The 21,078-nt window shown below is 39.6% G+C and overlaps 1 long non-coding RNA gene across 1 annotated transcript; it reads left to right on the plus strand.

The window, feature by feature from the left end:
• Nucleotides 1–12,998: 12,998 nt before the first annotated feature.
• On the plus strand, nucleotides 12,999–13,940 carry LOC137740316 (uncharacterized). The gene is made up of 3 exons (XR_011069161.1): nucleotides 12,999–13,463; nucleotides 13,704–13,772; nucleotides 13,852–13,940. It is a non-coding gene; the product is annotated as an uncharacterized lncRNA (long non-coding RNA).
• The last annotated feature ends 7,138 nt before the right edge of the window (nucleotides 13,941–21,078 follow it).

The raw sequence follows: 21,078 nt of genomic DNA on the forward strand, positions 1-21,078 counted from the left end.
CAAAGAAGTCTCTCGCATTAGTTTCTTGAATTTTTTTTGTTACGTTGAATTTCTCACACGTCGTATCAATTAATTTTTCCTATGAAAGTTTCTTGATCAATCCCTGGAGAAAGGATATAATGGTAGGAAATTCAAAAACTACGACGAACGGAACCCTATACATAGGAGGATTTGGATCAAAGAGTGGAGAAGATGACATAGCCCCACGACGGAGATCCTCAAGGCTCAACACGACAGCAGGATGAGCCCTATCGCCATGGAGCACCACCTTTGACGTGACCCAGCAGTCGCGGCAAGGCCACCAGGCCACGGCACCACTCCCACCTAACCCTAGGCAGGAGGCCCAGGTCCACTTCCAAGACCCTAGGTAGGAGGACCCGAACTTGGCAGCTGCCACAACAAGCCTTGGGCAGAAGGCCTAACCTAATACAGTAACAGGCTCGAATCTGAGCCCAGAATTCGGCAACTGCTGCTAACCAAGCAGCTCAGCGGGCCCAAGCCCAAGCCACTTAGCCAGCAGGCCAAGATGTGGCAGCCCAACGGCCAAGGAGGCCCACGGCTATTCAGATCCAAGGCAAGCATACGCCAGTCCAACACGCCCCGCGGCCCACTCCGACCACCCGACCTACGATCCAACCCATTATGAGGCCACCTCTAGTGGTCCAGATTCCGACCATAGGTCCCACGATCAACTCAGGGTTACTTACACCCCACTTTTCTGCAGGACTGGCCGCTCTGGGCTCAAGCTTTGTACTTGCAGTCTACTATAATTCCACCGCACATAGAGACGCCTATCATTCAAGCTCTTCCAATACAAATGATGAGCACCCAACTGCCCCAGCAGGTCACCAATTTGACAAAAGCCTTCGCGCAGCAGACCACTTTGGTAAACCAACTTCTCGAGCGCATCAAGATGCAGCGCGCCCTAGATGAGGTGTCCCAAAGCGGGATAAGGGCGAAAGAATGTGACTCATTCCAGCGACATCCTGGCAAAGAGCTGCTCAGCCTGCCACGAACCCAGCGTTCAGGCAATGTACACTCTTGTTTGGGCCCTCAGGGAAATATCTTCTCCTGCCTAGATACGTAAAGAAACATTTATTCTCGACTTGGCTCATGAGTCAGTGTGCATTCGTGGTTGGGTCCATATTCTGCCAAGCACTCAAGACCTTCCGGGAAAAGTGTCCACAAAAGGCTAGGCCCACAAAATGATCCTCCTACGAGGCAACAGAGTAGGCAATCTCATGGCGTACAGAGAAAAGCACGTGAGCAATCCAGCTTAAGTTCTAATGGCAGCCCTCGCTCGACGCAAAGCTAAGCAGCACAACATAGGCTATGTGCACAACAACCGTGTCACAGACAAGCAAGACGAGTTGAAGAGCAACATGGACCGACATGTCAACACTGGGGGTAATTGGAGGCTCCGCTGCCCCCACCAAGCGCAAATCCACGGGGAAGTACAAAGGCTCGTAGTAGAACAGTTGCATGGATTCCAGCGCACTAACATTACCAACGATACCCTCCGTAGAAATGTGGCCAACTTGAGTAGGTCACCCTTTACAGACAAGATCGAGCAGACAGAGCCACTGCGAAAGTTCAACCCACCATATTTCGCTTTGTTCAAAGGAGATAAAGATCCGGATAGATACTTGATGCACTACCGAAGTGCCATGACCCTCTAAGCCAACAACGATGCGTTCATATGCAAAATCTTTGCCGCGACACTCCAAGGCGAGGTGCAAGACTGGTTCCATACCCAACCTCCACGTTCAATCCAAAACTTTAGCGAACTTTCCTTGGTTTTCACTAAGGAATATTCGTCCTACCACTCGATCAAAAAAAAGTCTAACCACTTCTTCAACATAAAGAATGACCTGAATGAGTCACTCTACACATACGTCAAAAGATTCAAGGCGGAGAAAACAAAGATTGTCAGATACGATGACAGCATCGCATGCTCAGCATTTCGAAAAGAGCTTCCAACAGATCACCCACTTTTCAGAAAATTGATCATAGATGAGAACCTGACCCTGGCAAACTCTTACACTTTAGCAGAGAAGTACGCACTGTGGGATAAGGCCAGGCAGTCCAGCGAGAATGAGCAAAAAAATAAGCACAGAGACCATTCTCCAAACAGAGATGACTCAGCGTCTAAGACATTCACCAAGTTCATAGTTCTGGTTGGTCAGATTCTCCATTAGCTCAAGACTGAATCATGGTTCGAACTGCCACCACCCATGAAGGGTGATCTTACTAAACTGGATCAGACAAAGTAATGTGCATTCCACCGAGGGCAGGGTCACACTATCAACAGTTGCCTGAAATGGAAACAATCTCCTCGAGAAGCTGACGAAGGAAGGCCGATGCGACGAATACCTCGATAAGCCAGCTGCTCGGCCTACGCAATCAACAGAAACCGACACTAAACCTCCATTAAAGATGATGTGGATTAATGACATCTTTGCCAAGTTAAAGCACTTTCGGTCCGTAATTAGCAATGTGAATGAATGCTTTGAGAAATCCTTCATCACCTCCTAAACTCTATTTAGGCTTCTTCCAATAAGTTCGAAGTCTCAAGCAATTCAGCGATCAAGACCTCGCAAGCCAAGGATTATCCTAGTTATTATGCAGTTTTTACCTTCCGGCATAGTTAATGTGTTTCTTTATTCTTAAAGAAGATCCAATAAGTTATTCATAAACCTGGCTCAACTGTTGCCTACAACAACTGCTTAAAGCCCCATCTAGGTAAGCTCTCCAACGCGAGAAGGTAAATTAATTCCCCAACACCCATATGGGTAAGCTCTGCAACACGAGAGGGTAAACTAATCCTCCGACACCCTTCAGGGTAAGCTCTCCAGTGCGAAGGGGTAAATTAATTCCCCGACACGAGAGGGTAAGCTCTCCAACACGAGATGGTAAACTAATTCCCCGACACCCATCAGGGTAAGCTCTCAAGCACAAGAGAGTAAACTAATTCCCTGACACCTTTCAGGGTAAGCTCTCCAGAGCAAAAGGGTAAACCACTTCGGAATATCCAGACGTGGATGGGTTGTATGACTGCTCAGGTCCCCCTGAATGCATCGGTAACCTGCGCCAGATAACTCCCAAAATTGGCCACGATAGTCATTGCACCGGAATAGACTTAGCCAACTGAATGATTCAATTCTGCAGGATCCCGGGTCTCTAACTGGACGAGACACTAAGTTCAAGACCACTGCCCATGAAAGAATTCGCGTGACAAGATGGTTCATCCTTAACGTGCAAAGCTTCATAAGTGGCTTGATTTCAAAGTGTTGCAATACTAGTTAAGCGACCTGCGGGATCAAAGCTGCGACTCAGAATGATATGGTCTCTGATGAATGACTTTGCCTACACCTCACACTAAAGAATGCATCCGAGAGCCAAGGATGATGCCTGAAGTTGTCACGCTGGTCGTCTGCTTCTGTAAGTGAGACGCCTGGCCAACGGCCCTACGGCTACAAGCCCAAGGTAGCTCGTAATCCGAGACTTACACCTGCTATGACTACGCGGGGTTGCTTGCTTACTTACAAGTACCACTTCCAGCCGACGGTCTATTGTAGCTACGCGGACCTCCTCAGCTTCCTACGAAAAGCACAAGTCCTTCATATGGCTCTATAAGTAAAAAATCTCACAACGTGCCCCAGGAGGGCCAAGGCTCAAAAAGCCACTAAAGTCGAGTGTCGCAACTATACTAGATACGCGGACTTCCTCTGCTTCTTACGAGAAGCAAGAGTCCAGCCGACGACTTTATAAGTCAAAAATCTTGCAACGTGCCCTGAGAGGGCCAAGGCTCAAAAAGCCATTAAAGTCAAGTGTCACAATTATAGTAGCTACGAGGATCTCCTCTGCTTTCTATGAGAAGCACGAGTCTAGCCAACGGCGCTATAAGTCAAAAATCTCGTAACGTGCCCCGGGAGGGCCAAGGCTCAAAAAGCCACTAAAGTCGAGTGTCACGACTATAGTAGCTATACATACCTTCTTTGCTTTTTACGAGAAGCAAGAGTCCGGCCGACGGCTCTATAAGTAAAAAATCTCACAATATTCCCCGGCAAAGCTAAAGCTCACGAAGCTACCTATAGTCGAGATTCATAGTTATAGCAGCTACATGAACTTGCTTGCCTCCTATGGAGACAACGAGTTCGGCCACTGGCTCTATAAGTTGGAAATCTTACATTTTTCCTTTTGCAGGTAAAGCTCTAGAAGCCCTCGAAGCCAAAACTAAAGCCTAAAGTGACCCCTTAAGTCAACTGCTCCACATGAGTAGCCCACTCGACTGCCCCTCCTATGATAAAGTTTTGCAAAACTCCTCAAGCAGGCAAGTCTCCCGAAACCCCAAGGCCAAAACTAAAACCTAAGTGACGACATGGGATCAACTGCTTCCTTGAAGCAGCTTACCCAGCCGCTTGTCCTACGATAAAGTTTCACAAAAGACATGGCGAAATAAAAGGATAAGGTAAAAACAAGGAAAACGGTTTATTAAATTTCTAGTAAATTGATAAACCGGCTCGAATACCAATAAAGTTCAAGCAAAGTAGAACAAAAAGGAAAAGAAACAACTCCCAAGTCTAAAAAAAATGACTACTCCTTGGCAGCCTGCATAACCACTAGTTTCTCGACTGATACGCCTTCAGCAACCGTGCCATTCCCAGCAGCTAAAGCTTTATCAGCTCATCCTCAGCCGTCCCTGCTTGGACTGCCTGACCTTCAGCTGCTTCACCAAAGGCAGCCTCAAATAAGAAATCAAGCAGATCAACTAGAGAAATGGAAAAAATCTTGAAGTCCTTCTTGGAAAACTCATAATTTGATGCCCTGCCCTGAAGATGGTCTACATAGCCAAGCTTGTAGAAATCAGCCTGATAGGAAACAAGCGCCAGTTCGCGACTAACTTTTTCATTCTTCAGCTGTGCATTCTCCTTAACAAGCTTAGTGTGAGCACCCTACAGCTCATCCATCTCCTTTTTCAAGTTCTCGCTAGCAGACAACACACCTTGCAGATCCACTTCCTTGGACTCAAGCTTACTGGCAATCTCCTTGAGACGAGACACTTCAACATGCATGAAGATAAGATGCTTGTCCTTTGGCAAAACAAGCAAATCGTAGCTCTGAATTGACACACTCAAGGTCCTCGACCACCAGAAAAACACGATAGATTTCATTCTCTACAGCTTCCAACATCGCCTGAGTCACACTCAACCTAGCATTCAAATGGGCGGCTTCCTCACGAGCGATCTCCAACTGCAAATAAGTAAGGGCAGAAACATCAGACCTTTTAAAACGAGGAGTTCATATTCGAGCTTCTCAATCTTTTTAGCAGCCGAGTGAAGCTGAGCCACCAACGCCACTTCAGCCTCCTTGGCACACTTGACAACATCATGATCAATGTGCATAGACTCAGCTACCAGTATCAAAGTCTTATGCATTGTAGCAATTAAGGAGGAGCTCATCGAGTAGGCAAGACGCTTCGCAAATGAGTCTGAGTGGATGACAGCTTTCCCAATACTGTCAACAAAATTGGCGCATGCATCAACGTCCTCAAACAGGTCAGCCTTCAGCAGCGCACAAACTTTAGGAAACTCTCTAGCTTTAGACTTGGTGGATCTCTCACAACTGCCCATGCGAGCAGATTTCCCCCTCTCAGCAGATCAGTCAGTCACGACAGAAGGAAAAGCAGGCCCAAGCGCTGCTTTAGCAGTATAATCCACATTCCTACTCTTTATAACTGTGAGCCTCTCAGAAGCCAATCCAGACCTAGCTCTCAACGGACGCTTCAATACAAACCCAAACACTGGAGGCACCACCGAACTCTTTCACTGGGCAAGTCTCTCGGCAATGGATGCGGTCACCTTCGGAGCAGCAGGTTTCACAAGCTCAGGCTCAACGATCATTTTCGCCCCCTTGAGGGAAGTTAGATCAATGACAAGCTTCTCGGTAGCAGACGAGCTCCCACAAGCTGCAGAAGAAGTCATTGGCTTCTTCTTAACCGAAGGCTTACAAGCAAGTGAGGAAGACCTCTTCCTTCCACCACCATTGGCAGCAGGCTTTACAGTAATGATCGGGTGTGCTAACGCATTATCCTTTATCCGTTTTATCTCTTCCCTCAGGAACAGGCCATATTTCTCTCAGTGAAGAGGGCTGAGTGGCCAGCGCTACTCACGGTACTCAACTGGAATGCCTAAGGCAACGTGCACTTTCTTCATATTCGCTGAAGTCTTTGGAGTTGAGCCAAACTCTGAATCTGCACAAAGTAAGAAAGACAATCAATAAATTGAAGTCATGGAGTAGCTCAACAAAAATTCAAGCAGGATAAGAATGAAGCAGTTCACTTACCACTGATAAAGGTAGTCGGGACACGCAACTCAGGAGAAGAGTCAGACTCTCACTCTCCGCTTACCTCCAAAGTGTCTCTCGTGCAGCCAGGATTATTTTTTCTAGAAGCATCGAACATCCTATGGTAAGACCTCAGCTGCCCCCCACCTTCCTTATGGTCGATCTCAAAGAAGTACCAAAACACATTTATGTTTAAGCCAAGATTAAAGAACCTGCTCAAGTTCAAGAACCCCACAATCGCACGAACTGCATTTGGAGAACATTGAGCAGGCACCCATTTCATGGAGCAAATCACCTCCTGGATAAGACACAGCATAAGGGGAGGCCCACTCCTCATTCCCTTCTTTCTTCCATGCCCAACAACCTTGAAGACCCGGCCCAAGCCGATCTTCCAGTGCCCCAGCGCGCCTATCCCCTTGGCCTGATCCGAGTCGTCCACCTAGCCCATGCCACCAAGCAACCTCGAGGCTCCCATGCCGTGTGTTACCCACACCTACGGCCCCCGCCAAGCTAATTTTTCAAGTCCCAAGACTCCTAAAAAATTCAAGAAGAAGAAAATTCAAATTTTCTTACATTGGTGCGGCACAAAGAAGAAGAAAAACAACGAGAAACGACTCTTCGCAAGGGCAAGAAAAAAAGAACGCTAGGGGAGGGGGAAGAAAAAATATCATCTGGCTTCTATTTCTTGTTGGGATAATGATTGTTCTCCAAATTTATTTAATCCCCCGTTTAAGGCAAAATTAAATAGGTATTGGGGACAATTATTTTCCTTTTCCTAGAAGAAGTCTATCTCTAAATCAAGAAAGAAGATCAAGTTCAAATTGGGTAACAACTCTACAAACCCAAGCAGCTTGTGATTACTACACCTATTGCCCTTTCCATGCATGCAACAGTAGGTGTGGGGGCATTTGTGGAGCCTACAATAATCCCGGAAATTCTCGAGGCGACACGTGGACTTTTATTCAAGAAAGACAAGATTGCCCTTAATAAATGGGCAGACTTCTCAGATGCTCCCACGCGTAGCTCACATCTCTAGAAGATTCAGCAGCTGAACACAGCTGCCCATAACTCATCTGTCCTTGGCAAGGAATTAAAGATAAGGATTAATTACCCAAATCCTATCTTTAATACATTCCTAATTGAAGATTGACTCCAATCAAGTAAGTAATCCTAATTTAAATAAATTAAGGATTATTACCCTATTATCTCAAGATATTATCTCCTATTAAATATCTTGGGAATATTTAGAGAATATTTCTCCATTAAACCCTATATGGCCAGCCTTAACCCTATAAATACCCCCATATTCTACCAATTTTAGAGGGCTTTTGCAACCCTAAAAAGCCTTAAACACTTTACTCTCTTATAGAAACTAACTTAGGTATCGGAGATCCGTTAACCTAATCCTCCCCCCACCTTGTGGGAGCGTGAGGCTTAGGTCTTTGATCAAAAGTGTTGATTGTTTTGCAGGTGCATTTTCGTCAAGATTGAAGACGGCGGAAATTTGCATCAACACATACAACTTTGAAAGCATTGATTTTGCTTCTCATTCCTCTGTTGATTGATTTTTTTTTTTCCCATTTCTTGGCTCCTTATGTATTCCTTGGTTCTCTCTAATTTTTGGTTGTGGGATGATGCTTGCAGGTGAACTATATGCACAGTTTTTTGGGACAAGTTAGGAAGATCCACCTAAAAACAGCACACAAAATAGAGAACTTGTATGCTACTTTGTCCTTCTGTTGGATTTTGATGTTTATGTTTAGCTACTAAGAGGATTTTATAGTGTTATAAATATGTTTTGTAAATGTGCTTCAAGATTGGACATGTTCTTGAATATTAGTCATGTTGTTTGAATTGGATATGTGATTGAATATTCAGTATTTAGTTTGAATTGATTTGGATATGTGGTTTATTGAACTGGAATTTGGATATATGTTGATATGAATTGGATATGTTGAATTAGAGATGTGCTACTTTGAATTGGATAGGTTGAAAAATGACAAGCCATATATTGACTGGTTTTTTTTTTTTTTTTTTTTGCCCCAAATTTACATAATTCCCAAACGTTGAATGTTGTTGCAATTTGGATGATCAGCCAAAACTCTAGAAGAAAATAATTAGAAATCATGACTTAGGAGAGAAATAACAAGTCCATCATGTATTAGAAAATCATTTTTGGCCAGTGATCGAAATCATTACAAGATTAAAAACTAGAATCCAACTTTGGAAGAACTTTCATTCTCTTCTAATAGCGGCTTCATAGATTTAGACCTGGTTTGGTATTGAGGTGATTCTGAAAAAAACTGGTATCAAAAAAAGCTGGGAGCTGTTTTTGTGTTTGGTAAACATTCAGCTTCAGCTTTTTTTCACAGTTTTGGGTGAAAAAAAGCCAAAAACAAGAAGCTGCAAAACCCAGCTTTGAAAAACTAGCTTTTTTCACATCTGTTTTACATAAAAGTTTACCAAACACTATAATACTGCTTTTTTTTTTTTTTCAAAAACACTTTTACAAAAAAGTTTACCAAACACTCTGCTGTTTTATTTCACAGCTACTTATTCTCACAGCACAGCAGAAGCAGCTTTTTTTCAAAGCATAGCAATACCAAACCAACCCTTAGTCTAATGTTTTTGTTGTACATTTTTAACAACCGAATCTAAAATCCCTCTGTAATTTAAAGTCCCTCCTCTAGACATCACATTAGAGAATTGTAACTGTTCAACATTCTAGGTGTATCGGCATATTAATGATTGTATCATGGAATTTTAGCAAAGTTCCTTGAATTATTGAAGCGTTAATGCTTTCCAAATGTTTTACTTTGATTCATTGTCTCACATTTTCCATGGTACAAGTTTACATGATTGCAAGCCGATGGAAAGAAATAGATGTAGGGAGAAGCGGGAATTGGGCAGAAAGACAGTGAGCAACCGGTGCGGTTGCTTTTTAAAGATTTGTTTGAAATTGTTTCTCCAGTATTTTTTTTTTTTTTTTTTTTTTGGTGAATTTTCTCGAGTTCTTTCTATTTGTTTGGAATTGTTTCATTTTTACTGAGATTCTTTTGGTCCCCGCCACTAAACTCTGATTTTTGCTATTAATTGCTATTGAAATGTGACTTTTGCTATTAATTTTGTAAACTAATTAAGATGCTTAATGTTCCCTTAATTGTGATTAAGACAGGGCATATGAGATTTTTTTTTTTTGTGTCAAAATTCATGTTGGTAGTGTTGATTTTCCTATTTCAATAAAAGATTTTTATAATTGTCCATACAACATCCAATTTCCCTAATTTTATCACTTATATTATTATATTTTTCTTCAGTTCATACTGTCATGACACTTTCTTTTTCTTGTTGGCTGTGAGCATGCACATATTGTGTATAACATATGCAAGTATAAGAGTGAGGCAGGAGAGTGTCGTGTAAAAAGATGGAAGAGTTTGTTATATATTGAGGGCAGGTGAATAAAAGAATAGAAAACTAGATTATAATCTCTAAATAAGATCTATTTTTCATTAAAGTTGGATGTAAGATTAAATACTGATTTTGGTCCTTTGACTTTATATATCACCTAAAATCTAGCTAATAGTTATTAACTTTTGTTTTGTTTTATTTTTAGTATTATAAATAGAAGATTTTTACTTAATATGTATTCAATATGGGTACAAAAATTGTTAAGTGGTAACAATACATACATGTTTATATGCACGTATATGTATGTGTACATAATTTGTGCATCTATGCAGATGTACATAAATATATATTTATGTACCGAGATATATGCACCTATATATACATTTTTGTACTTATACATATGAACCTATGTATATGTGTACCTATATATATGCACCTATACATACATTTGTGTACCTATACATATGAACTTATGTATATATGTGTACCTATATATATGCACCTATGTATATATTCATGTACCTTTATAATGTATATTGTTTATTGTGTCTGCATATTAATTTATTTGTTTGGTTTTGTGATTGTATAAATTTTTATATAGTTTAATTCTCATTAGCAAAATGACTTAAAAAGTCTTCCATTTTAAATTACTAAATTTGATATGTAAAAATAAAATTTCCTATTTTTAAGGCCTTATTTATGATTAAATTAGGAATTTTAGGCAAAAATTTGAAAATAATAAAAGTGGGCAGGGGTGTTTAATATGATTGATTATGGGTTTAAAAGTTAGGGACTAAAACTAGATTTATAAAAGCATCCCGGTTATAATGAAAAAATAGTCTTCTTTAGGTCCCTAAGTCTAAATGCCCCATAAAACAACATGCTTCTGGGATGATCCATGTAAAGACATGGGGAATAGGTTGGCTTGCTGGCTCATGTATTAAGGCAACAAGAAACGCATGAAAGAAAGGGTCAGAAAAGGTTGATATATTTGATGTCCCACAATATAATTTGTAGGACTGTTGTATAAGATTCTACCGAGTTTGTTCCTTTCGAACTACATGCAAAAGAAAACCAATAATGTCTTAGTTCCTATAGGTTACTCTCCCTCCACTCCCCCAAGTAAGTAAGGGCATCTTCCAAGGTCTTTAGTTGTTTGATAGAAAATTGCTTTGATTCATCATTTCTTATCGGATGGTTTGATCGTTAGGTTCTTATTTCATATCGTAACTCATTTTGGTTGCGAGTTTGTTCTATAAATTTTTTTTTTCTCTGCTATTAATAGATTAGCACATGTGGTAGCAGAGTGATTACATTGGTAGCCTATGTATACAAGTGAATTCAGATGACACAATGAGTTTGATATTCAAACAAATGTATGTTGCTTCAGTTTTTGAATCTTTAAAAATTGTCGAATCAATTTGAATATGTAATTTTATGTTTATTCTTACGTAAATTGCTATCTTTTTTTTGGAAAAATTGCTGTCTTTTTTTGCTGATAAAAAGTTTACAATTTGACTGTGTAAATGTGTATAGTTTTATACGTTTTGTCCGGTTGACAATTTGATAATGGCTGAAGTGCATTCTTTAATGAAATGTGTTTTATTTCCTCGATTGCAGATCAAAACAAAGTGAAAGCTTTTGACTGTGAATTTTGCAACCGTTGCCTTGCTGCTTTGGTAAAGTGTCAACTTCTTGATAATATCAATTAATTTGGCCTGTAATGTTAGGGTGTGTTTGTTGCACCGGACCATCTCGGACTGGACTAGCTTTAGAGACTAAGTTGGATTGGCTTAGACTAGACTAAGCTGGACTGACTTAATGAATTGTTTGATACAGTGTCGAACTAAACAGCATGATAACAACAAATTCTAATATTATATTTTTTTCATTCATATTTTATTAATATTTTATATTATTTAATACATATTTAGTAATATTTTATTACTTCCACTGTCTATTTCTTTTTTCATTCTGAAACCTCCCATCTCCATTCCTAATTTTTTTTTCTTTGATCTTCCTAATTTTGCTCCGACCCTCTCCCTCTCTTCGTCTTTTTCTTTTCCTTTCCACTCTCTCCTCCCTCAAAACAGCAGCATTCATCACACCCCACCTTTTGTTCTCTCTTTTTTTTCCCTTTCCTTTTCTTTGCTGTTGTGATTCCTCTAAATTATTTATGGCACCACAGATTCTGATTTCCCAACTTCAAATCCCACGGAAATTTGAAATCGTGCAGAGGCTCCTCTCTGCAACGCCATGGATTTCACAACTATTCTGTTTCTCGCCCTTCCTCTGTTTTTCTCATAAAATCTCTTAATTTGCTGGGAAAAATGAAGAATTTTTCTATTGAGTTTGTTGTTGTTATCGAATTGATTTTTTTTTTCTTTTCAAACTTTGGTGGTTGGATGTTGAGAATTAGGCGGTGGGTGTGGTGGGTTTCAGATCTGGGGTGGGTTTCATATCTGGGTATAGGTGGCCAAAGTTGCAGAGAAGCAGACAACTTGCAGCGTGCAGACTTCGTACGTGAAAGGGTTTCAGGTTTGGTGGTGTGATTTCGGAGTGAGAACAGAAAGGTAGCAACGCAAGCAGCAGCAGAGAGAGGTCTTAGCAATCCCATGGTTATTGGGGGGTCCCGCTAAGACCTCTTAGCGAAGGGTTTTGTCCATGCAAGTCCCCTTTAGTCTCATTAATGTTAATCCCAGCACCAAACAAATAGGGTATTGGACCAACAGCTAGTCCAGTCTAGTCGAGTCCCACTTAGTGAGGGCAAACAAACGCCCCCTTAGGGTCTTGAGTTGAATGCATATGCTACATGGCATAGGTCTAACATGATTAGAACTTTAGGGGGTGTAGTCAAACTAAGATTTTAAAGGATTTTAAAGGATTTTAAAAGTGATAGATTTGATAGGATTTAAGAGGATTAAAGGCTCTTACAAAATTTATATGGATTTTTAAAGAATTGGAATGGATTGTGGTGGATTGTGGTGGAAGGATTTGAAATCTTAGGGGGTGAGGTTGGATTCTTTTTAGTCTTGGTTATAGATACTTTTGACTCTCAAATCCCACAAAATTCACAACTTATTGAAATCCTCCAAAATCTTAATTTTTTTTAATACACTTGGATTTGGATGGATTTTAAAATCCTTTCAAATCTTTTAATTGACTACACTAAAATTTTAAAATCTTTTAAAATCCTCTCAAATCCTAGTTTCACTGCATCCTTGTTTGATGCTAATTAAGCACAATGAGTTACCTGCACCAAGAAAGACATGAGGAAAGCTCTCTCTGTCTCAGCTGCTTCTCTTCTTCTCCCCATTCCTCCAAAAGCCCCCCTTCATTTTCATTTCTCTGGTTCTTCTCCCCCAACTCCAAAAACCCTAAACCCCAAATCATGGATCTGAAGCTCTTCACCAGAACCCTAATCCGAAATGCGATGGCGAGTAAGTCCTACTACACGAGCAGGACCTACTACAAGAGCAGGACCAAGTAGCTGACCCTCTACAACAAAATCAGCCCGCTCGGAAACCCTAGCTTGAATATGGTTCTAGAGCTCGACGACTGCGTCTACAATGGCAACAAAGTCCGAGTCACAGAGCTTCTGCGCATCATTCAGGACCTCCGAAAGCGGAAACGCTTCTCCCAAGCCCTCCAGGTTTCTCAGAAAATGAAACTGCAAGAAAATTGTAGGTCCCGAATGATTTGAAACTGCTGTAAGCTCCCACCTTGAAAATATGTTTTTTAAATGTTTTTTAGATGTTTTGTTAGGTGGAGATTTTCAAGTTTTGATATTTTGGTATTTTAGTTATGATAGCTCTAGATTAAGCTCCCACATTTTGTACATTGCACTATTTAACTCACCAACATGAGAGCCGAACTTTAGGCTCTTATGTGCACATAATTTTCTTAAAAAGGGAATGAGAAAATAAAATGGACAGTACCTTAATTTGCAGGAGAAGATTTCTGATGAGTTAGATAAGAGAGTGAAGAAGTTTTTTAGTGGAGCAGAAGCAAATTTGTAGGTATGGCCTAGAAACTTTGAGTTTTCATGAAACTTATACATGTTTATTTGTCACTGCATCTTGGATTTTGTGTTTTCAGGGCTTGAAAGATAAGAATTGAAGGGTCAACTTGCTGTTAGAGAAGAATTGTATGGAAAATCTGCACAAGCTGCTGCCAAGGCTGAGAAGGTTATTTGTTTTCCTTAATTTGATATGTTGGTCTGTTCAAACTTTAAGGGAAAAGAATCTTACATAGAGTCATGCTTAAGCAGTAGACTGGATTTTGTACTTTCTCTTTTCCAGTCGTGTACTGTTGTACTACATTTTTCTCTGATTTACTGGATTTAGTTTATACAAGCGATCTTCTACATGAAATCTTACTTCTCCTGTTCTTTTAGTCCATGTAATACTGATAACAATTGAAAAGTTGACGTTTTCAGTCATTTCTCTTAATTAATTAATGAATTAGTTTTTTACCTTACATAAAAAATTTAATTATAATTTTTGTGCCCTGATTTCATAGTAGGCGCCTTATCTTCATATGAAAACCACCATTTTCAATTTTTTGGTAATGTTAGCAGGTGCTTCTCGAATTCTCTCTCTCTCTCTCTCTCTCTCTCTCTCTCTCTCTCTCTCTCTCTCATTTACCATCTTATGATTGATAGCGGTTGCGGATTATAGTAGCACTTTGTTTTGATTTGTAAACAAATTGTATAATTTTATCTTTGTCTTGGGTTACAGTATAACGTTTAATGATTGAATTTGTAAGATTGTTGAGCAATTTTTTCAGAAACTTACAATTCATGCCAAATGCCCAAGTATTATGTCTTCTACTTTTCTACTTCCCTTTTCTGTGTTTTTCCTCCATGTAGTAGACTGATTACTTGAAACTATGATATTGATGACACATTATGATCTCCAAATGGATGTTTCTTATAGCATGCGTATCCATATATAGCAAGCAAAATTTGACTTCATTGGATCTTAGGTATTACGTCGTTTTAGTTGCTGTGTGCAGAAACTCATCATCTGTATTCTATGTGCTTCTGTTTTGTGCAGACGCCATAATGGATTATTTGAAGTTAAGGCTCCAAGTAAAGGTAGAGTTGTTTCAACTATAATGCATGTTTTCTTTTTCACATGAATGATAGAATTCCTAATTACTCAATCCTCTCATCTATGTCTAATGTATTACATTCAATTATTTGCTGAAACTCTTCTGTTCTTAATATGGTCATTAATTTTAAACGATTGTTATTCCATACAAGCTTACTTTCCTTTGATATTAACATTTTCTGATAAAATGGTAGAAATCCACTTGCATTTGACAAATAATTGTCATCATTATAGCACTACAATGCACATCCACATAATTGAGCATAGTAAAGAAAAAATTGAATACTTCTTATAGACATTTCTTTTCAATACTCCCAAACCTTCTTGCATTGGACAAAAGGTTCGGAATTTCTTTTTTAATGTGTCAATACATTATTATTATTTTTTCTTTTGTGCTTTGGCAATATGACTTATCTTGCCAAAAGATGTACGTGGGTTTTGAGGGTTCAGGGATCCCCTTTTCTCAAGATTACTGGATTGGTCCTAACCTCCATGTGTTGTTGAGGGCACTTTTCTTGGCAATATAGTGCTTAGCTTAAAATTAGAATGTGATTCAGTTATATTGAATTTGTTCGATTAACCGTTGGTCCATTTATAGTTCATTTAATCTTTTGAATTAGTAAGCTACTGTGTTGTGTCCTTTAGATTTCTTAGTATGCTATTGATATGAAAACATCATCTATTTGTTCTATTTATCGCATGATATAAGAATCAAAGTAGACTTGGCATCCCTTTTGTGGCCTTTTTTGTGTTAGCAGATGCTATCAGATCAACAAAAACATATCGGCTACAAAGTGCAATGAATGCTACAGGTTACTAAGTTTCGCCATATGCCTTCGTTTTGGCATTGCCCTTTCTGTGACAAGTAAGCATTATAATTTCACTTTGTGGAATGATATTAAGTTGACTTATGGAATAATATAGGGTTGTGTCATACATGAAAACTATGAATCCATTTCATCACGCATTTTTGGTTAAACTACTATGTTTTTGTTCAATTAACTGCAACTCATGCCGCAGTTTGCTTCACAAACCTCTATGGTTAGCTTCCATACAGTATGTTGTAAGTTTGAGGATATCTCTACATCTTAATTTCCGCTCTCTTTGGTTGCTTCAAGTTTGTAATTTTACGTGCTATATTGCCACTTGATTTGATTATAAAAATGTAAAACAAAATCCGTCCATCATTTACAAATTTGTATTCGATTTTTTATGTTTTTCTAGTTTAAGGCATATGTTGCACAAGCATGTCAATAGTACAAATTATTTGGTTTTGGACAGTAAGCTTTGAGTTTTACAATCCTTGCAAGGGGATTGTGACTCAGGTGAACAAATTTATTGTAGAAGAAGTTATGCATGCATTCATTTAGGTAATTGTCGGAGAGGTTATGCATGCTTTCTTTTGGCAATCCTTTCCCAGAACCTGTAATGATCCTGATATGAGTCTAACTCTGCCAGCAGAAGAGCGACGTTCATGAACTTTTTTCTTTCAATTGCTCCTTAAACATAAGAGGGCATACTAGCATAAACTCTTTGGCACAAGGTAGCATAAACTGCTTATCTTATTGACCTCATTCACTCATGTATCCCTATGTTTGTTCATAATTGTGTTGAATTTATTCAACTTAAATGTGTTTCATTCATTTGGTTACGCCTGAAACAGATGGTTCCCGCAGCAACACGCAGGCGTAATTTCTAGTAAGAACAAAGACAAAGAGAAGCAACAATGTCCTTGTTTGTACATTGTACAAGAATGCTGGGAAATCTACCTTTAGACTATTTAAAGATATGTGTTCTGTTTTTTACTTAAACATGTTTTGCCGAATAAGAGATATTGGAGAGGAAGGGTAACATGACATGGGATGAGGCATTGAGTGTTTTCTGAGACATAACAAAAGGGTTGTTGTACACCCTCCATGAAGGTATAACGCATGGGTATCTGAATCCATCAAATGTAATTGTACATGACAACGAATGGAAGATGGGAGATTTAGGAATTGGTGAGTGTTTTTAGTTTGTTTATTAGTAAAAGTAAAAGTTGGTGAGAACATTTGAGAAATAATTTTATGCACTTTTTTATGCAGCATGAAAGTTGGTGGGTGATTGTTTCGAGGATGTTGAGATGGAAGAAGAGTTGAAAGGTTAGACATAATGTGCCAGCAGATAAAGTGGACTTTGAAAAAGACATGTTCAGCCTTGGTATGATGTTATTGGAGCTGAATGCACAGCCAAGGACGATTTCCAAAAATTGTATCATTTTCTACAGCTTCAAGAAGAAAGGAAAACTTCCTAAGAAAGTGATTGATCCTCGATTAAGAGCTTTGTGCTAAAACTTTTGGACAAGACCCTATAAAGAGGCCTTCACCTGTAGAGGTATTATATGATATTACTTTTAGAACGTATATGGATATAGTCTGATAGTAGAGATCAAAGCCCTCCAACTCCCACAATCCGATGTCGATGAGGACAAACATGGACATAATTGTTGTGTGTTTCCATATGCAACTCCACAAAACTCATTTGTCATTCACAATATGCTTAAATAGATTGAGTGAGCATGTGGAGTGAATGAAGAGTGAGTATGTGGATTGGCATTATACAACAACGTAACAACTATGTTCATGAATGTCTTCATCAGCATCAGAATGTGAGAGTTAGTGACTCAATCACCACCATCAGACTATATCCATATACATTCTACGCAGTGATATCATCCAAAATCTCTACCGATGAAGGCCTTTTTGTAGGATCTTTGTCCACAAGCTTCATCACAAGCCTTTTAAATTGATGGTCGTTCACTTTTTCAAAAAGGTTTCATTCCTTCTTGAAGCCGTAAAGAATGCTACCATTTTTTGAAAATGTTTCTAGTTGCACAATCAGCTTCAAGAGCATCATACCAAAGATGAACATGTTTTTTTAAGCCCACTTTTATCCTATGGCGCATCATATGTCTGACCTGTCAACTTTTCTTCCATCTCCCCACCTTGACAACAATCATCCATTAGCTTTTGTGCTGCATAAACAAGTGCGTTAAATTATTTCTTAAAAGCTCACACCAGTTTTTACATTTACTAATAAACAAACTTAAACACTCTCACCAATCTCGAAATATTATATCTTCCATTCGTTGTCTTTTACAAGTACATTTGACGAATTCAGATCTTCATGAAGTCTACCTTTTTAGTGGATGTACATCAAACCTCTTGTTATGTCTCAGAAACTCTTAACACCTCATCTCATGTCATGTTACCCTTCCTCTAAAAATAGCTCCTCACCCAAAGTTCTGCAAAATAGGGTTATCAAACAAGGTTAACATAGGAAAAAAAAACACATGTTAATTTTTGCGGTCAAATAGATTTATGTGAGACACTTGAACAATAAAACTTCCCTCTACTTATATAATGACACGTGATTTATGTGAGATAAGTCTTGTGCATATCAAACTGAAAAGCTCAGCCCATCACAAACTTGCATCATTATCATGTTAATTTATTCATCGATGTCATTGATAAGCAACTCCCTGAGTTAATTGATCGATTTATTGAGAAGAATATTGAGTTACTTCTTTGTGTGGCAAGTTTAAGTCCAAGCAATTCTTTCTCTACTTTTGATAAAGAAATATTGTTGCGTCTTGCCCATTTTTATCCAAGTTATTTTTTTTGAAGCACGATCTTGAGTTACTCAAAGAACAACTTGAGAATACATTTGGGACATGATGTCTAATATTGAGTTTGAAAACTTGAAAGCAATTAGTGATCTTGCACAAAAGATGGTTGAAACCAAGAAAGATCAGACTTACTTGTTAGCACTTGCTTTTGACAATATCGATTATCTTACATAATCGAAAACTTGTCAAGGACCATTACTATGATTATTAGGAATATCTAATATTATCAATGCTATGTTATTTTCGACTTTCTTCTACTTCCGAAGTCATAGCTAACAAGCAACTTTCGAGTGCCAAAGAGCAGGACATGAGAATTTGGACTTATTGCAAACAGTGTGAGAGAATCATGGTGGTGATTATACTTTCACCCAAAGCGAAGAGCACCTTCATTGTGAACGTTATGCCATACACACTATAATTGAGAGTCCATTTATCACTATAAGACCAAAAATTAATTTTTTTCATCGCACTTTACATAACAGACAAGGTCCAAATATCACTATAGAAAAGACCTACGGTTGGAAATTGCGGCCAAAATATCCACAGCCACACATAGGAGGTTATTCGATGCCATTGCCAAGACTTGGAAACCATCTTGCACTTTACCAAATCTTTTTGTGATTATCTACACAAATATTAAACAACGAATCCTCGCACCAACATAATAATAATAAGAAGATGCCGCCGCCACCAGTTTTGACAGGAAAAACCCTACCTTACCCTACCCTAAAATGAATGAATGAATTCTGCAACTAAGTAATTAAAAGAGCACAAGAGAAAGTTGTCATCGTCAATTCGCCATTTTCTTTCACCAGTAATGTAATCGTGATGCAATGTGAGAAGCTGTAAAGGGAAGTAGATCAATCTATTCTTAAAATAAATTTTTTTTTTCAAAGCCTCCTAATGAGTCCCTGCTCTGTGACATCCCGTCCCGAAAATATCGAAACCGTACGTGTGAAATGACCCTTTTACCCCTAGCTTGTTTTCGTATTGTTGTTTGGTTGTCTTGTGTGGTGTGGCATGTGCTGGGCCACACACACACACACACACACTGTCTCACTCTCCCTCACCCTCTGTCTTCTTCCTGTCTCTCTCTCTCTCCCTTCTTTCTTCTTCTTCCTTCTGTAAACGTACGGACAAACATACAATCACACCAAAACGTCACAGATCGAAGGAACCAGGACCACATTGGAGCTCGTGAGGCTCGTGCGAGTGCAGCTATACCATTTTCAGGTAAGAAATCCGTCGTTTTCACGTCGATTCGACGATGTCCGTTTTGAGTACTGTTCATGCAAATTTAATCTAGCTTGTTTTTGGGATTTTGAAGCTCATAGATGTCTTAGTGAGGTCCCAAGGAGCTTAGAAATACTTCGTTGGACGATTTTGGACGTCGGGATAGCTTGGTTCGAAGTTGGCTGGTTTTGGACAGTTTGCACAGGTAAAATCGTGTGGTTTTTGGCCTTTAAAAGTAGTTTGAATGTGTTCTACTAGTCCTAAGCTTCATTTTGGTTCAAGAAACGTGAAAAATGGTTGAAAAACGAGTGAGAAAACACGATTTGAAATTTTTCCAGTTTTCCGGCGCCGGAGCCTCGCCGGAGGTTCGCCGGAGAAGGTGACGGAATATTCCTAAAGCCGTTAACGGAATCTGTCAAAACTGACGGAATATTCCTAACGGCGTCAGTTGACGCCGTCCGTGTGCACCGCACGTGCCTGCGCGTGGCCGGCGCGTGCGGCGGAGGAAAATTTTTCTAAAAATATGGTTGTGATCCTGAGGTGTGTAGAGCACGTTGGTATATTCAATTGTCCATTTTGAGCAATGTATGAGAAGTTATTACGAAAGTTAGGTTATGTGCTTTAAAGTTAACGTTTTTATAGCTATTTCGCATATAGGTGACACGTACCCCAAGGACGAGCGTGCACACGCGAGGCAGGGGGGCTACGACCCTTCCACATACCAGTGAGTAGGCTTTTGGTTTTCCGTATATACCTATATACTATATTTTTTCCAGAAATTGAATAAATGTTTATTAATTTATGCCATGCATTACTTCATCATTATTCGTGCATTGATGATTATATTAGTAGTTGCATATATATATACATATGCATATTGGGTGCTGTGGACGCACAGGTAAGTGCCAGGTAAGTGGTATTCATATTTACATTCAGTAGGAGTTTGAGATGCTTAGAGAGCTCATAACCTGCACCCCCGATGTTAGTGCTCCCGCCCAGAGTAGGGCACAGTCCTTCACGTGATGTTCACCTCCTGCACCACACGCTCAGCTTGGATCCAAGTTAGGTGCACAGTCTTGTCGTACAGACCACATTAGGTGGTTCCGACTCGTAGGTGACCCGCGATTATTCGCACAGCCTTCACGTGATCGTAGCACTAGAGCGTATATATATGTTACACCCAGGCCTGTCGTACAGGCCACTTTAGCTGGTTCCGACTCGTGGGCAGGTTCAGATAGTGAGATTGAGATTTTAGCTCTATATGCAGTCGTACAGGTCACATTAGGTGACTCCGGCTGCCAGATTACATGT

The sequence above is a fragment of the Pyrus communis genome, chromosome 7 (genome assembly GCF_963583255.1).
Source record: "Pyrus communis chromosome 7, drPyrComm1.1, whole genome shotgun sequence".
Taxonomy (NCBI): domain Eukaryota; kingdom Viridiplantae; phylum Streptophyta; class Magnoliopsida; order Rosales; family Rosaceae; genus Pyrus; species Pyrus communis.